Here is a 3,280-nt window from a genome sequence, read left to right on the forward strand (position 1 = left end):
ATCAATATGTCACTCACAGTGATCAATATGTCATTCTCATATAAGACTAATAATAACACCCTACTCCCACTAAAATTCATATATAAACAAAACTACTCAACAAATTGAGAAAGGTTTATTACATGACTGAAACATACCATTCAACTCCTTGACTTTTACTAAATATTTCTTCTTAAGTTCGTATCCTACCTTAGGATAGTTGCGATTTACAAAACTCATGCAAGATGATTTTAAAATTCAACAGTCCAATAATATTATTAAATCCGAATTTAACGAAGTGTTGCAATTGGTGTAAACTTCTTACCACCAATCAACCAAGTTATGGAAACATCTTAATGTTTATGTTCAGTTCGGACTTTTGCGGAGTTGAAACTAGATAAAGCGTCTTAATAAGTTACATGTTTGTTACTTTCAAAAATAACATGACTCTTGTCTACTTAGGTTTCTCGAAATAATTACTGATTTTGACCAAGAAGGAACATCTTCCTACGTCTTATCTTCAGTTTGTGGCTCTTGAACATTTTCTCCCACTCTGTCTTTAAAAAATAATCCTCTTTTCTTTAATAGACAACATCACGAGCCACACACCCTTTATTCTCATGATCATGTAGGAAGAGAGAGCACATGTTTACTATCAAAACAAGCTACAATTTAGGTACCATGCCTAACCATATCTCATATGAAAAGTAGATGACTGCTTTTACCATGTTTTGTTTTAGTGGAAAATTTAAATGCCAGACAAATTTTATAACAGAAACTACCTCCAACTACATTGTAAAGATTCAATTATACCGTAATGAAAGTGAACTTGTGATATCATATCACACTGTTTTTGCTGCAGATAAAAGTCTTCACTTTATTGTTCCTCATTTTAACAAAGTACTAATACTTTGGTTTTATTATCTGTAGGTTTTGATACTTTTTAAATATTCATTGAACTTATTCAAAGAATTTCTCTTCTTACCTCATTAAGGGGATACCTAGTATCTACCTAGTTCGTTGGTAAAAGAGATGAAGAAGTTATAACCGTTTCTGATTGAAATTGTATTTGACCATACACTTCAAAGTATAAATAGGGGGAATATCTTGCTCTATTCATAATCCTTTTCCAGAAAAAGTCATGAATTAACTTGCTTTGAATACAAGATTCGCATACACCAAAAGATTCCCAATCAAATGATTTGGGAGACTAGTCAAAACTAGTTTCTAAATGTGATTTTCAATCGAGAATTGAGAAATGATTGGGGTCACCAACTTGAGTCTTGTACATATGACATTTTATATCTAGTTTGAATATAATTACCTTGATTTTCATGGTCTCACCATAAACTTAATAGTGTATGTTAGGGCACATCGCATGTTTTAATTGCATAATAGAGAAACCCTTTGCGTTTTATACAAAAACTTGAATTATATTCTTATTAAGACATATTGTACATCATAACAATTATTGAAGTACATTTCTAAACTAAAATGATTACACTACAACATTCTTGCTAGTCATCACACGATAATACCAAATATTATGATGAAATCCACAAATTTGTATCAAATACTCATGATGTGGTATTTTTTTTTTTTTTGATGACGAGGGGGTTGAATCCCCCGGGCCCATGCATTCTCGCACCACCACATGGACCATGTAAGCCACCTTTCGAGGGCTGCAGTGGCCAAGTGATCATCGTCGCAGCTGGTAGTCGAACTCGGGACCTCTCAACTCCTGTATTTCTGCAAGCTGCAAGCTTCATGATGTGGTATTTGGCAAGAATGCAATGTCAATGTCATAGATTCTCAAGAAGGAATATGTTGGAGTCACACGACCAACTTCCTTGATCTTTATTTATTGGGGTTTGTATCTATTTTAGTGTCTAACACCTTCTCTTCCGAGGCTAGTTCTATCCTTAACAATTAAGATAGGTACTTACTTATTATTGCTCCCACTGGCTTCAAGAATTTCTACTTGATGAAGACTTATCTTCATTTAAATTCCTATTTAATCCTTCACAAGGGTTAACTCTATTGTGGTATTTGGTTAATCAAAATTTCTAACAAATTAATTTACCAATTTAACATTGTCATGTTTTTAACAACTTAAGTGCTTGATGACAAGTGTTTAGTTTGAGCAATAAGACTTTTGAACTGTGGATGCATAGAAGATATTATCAAAATATATTTTGACTAATCATTACCTCTATTCATATTTCTTCACAAGAAATCATACATAGGTATGTTAGGAATTTAAAGATGCTAACCTTATAAGACATAGGACAACTTCTACGGTGTTCTATGGAATAGAACGATTCCTTTGGAACTAGTCCATGCCCTATTTAAACGGTTCAATTGAGGCTTTTAGAAAGGAGATTCTATTTGTCTTTGGTTATAATGGTTTAATGGAGACATAAGTTAAAATCGAAATGACATCGTATATGTCTAGGAGCACAGATATAGAACAAACTTAAACAACGAAATAGTGGGAAAACTAACATTTATCGTAATATATGAAAACATTTAGCAAGTTTTAGCATTTATATAGTGACCTCTAGCCAACTATAATAAATGATTCCGAGATCCATCTTCATACAAATATGGGCACGGGGAAACCGATACATCCCATACTTATGTAAATTTGGTGAATTAACTCTTTAATTGATTCTAATTTAGAATTCTCGGTTGATGAATTTCATAAAACCCATCTTATAGCCCCGGAACATAAGACTAGTCATAATATCCCGTTGAGACCAACCAAATTTCGTGTGTAATAATGTTTTATTACCCCACTTACCCAATAAAAATGAAAGCACCGGGAAAATCGAACCTACCCCAAATGTCACGGGGATTTATGGGTCCTACTATTTGGTAAGGCTAATCTCAATTTTAAATTTAGTGAGAGGTCATGTCAATCTATTATCTATCTCGTTTAGTGAACTAAATCGGTGAACTATCGATAATTGTAATTGACACGGTCGATGACTCGATAAGAAAATATATGCATGTAAAGTTATTGCGATTTGGCAATGCATGCAACATATTAAAAGAAATGCAAAGCAAATAATAAATTCCTAGTATGGTCTTCCTAAAATAGAAAATCAAATAATTTAGTAAAAGTAAAAGTGATGGAACTTCAAGTGGCACGCTTCTCAAGAACACCGTCTTTCTCGGAACGCCTTTCCGAATGGCACTAAATCTTGAAGGAACTCCGAATTAAAAATATAGTAATGAAATTACATAGCTTTTGAATTATACATATAAAATGGAAAAACTTAGTAAAAGTAAAAGTGAT

The sequence above is a fragment of the Silene latifolia genome, unplaced genomic scaffold (genome assembly GCF_048544455.1).
Source record: "Silene latifolia isolate original U9 population unplaced genomic scaffold, ASM4854445v1 scaffold_181, whole genome shotgun sequence".
Taxonomy (NCBI): domain Eukaryota; kingdom Viridiplantae; phylum Streptophyta; class Magnoliopsida; order Caryophyllales; family Caryophyllaceae; genus Silene; species Silene latifolia.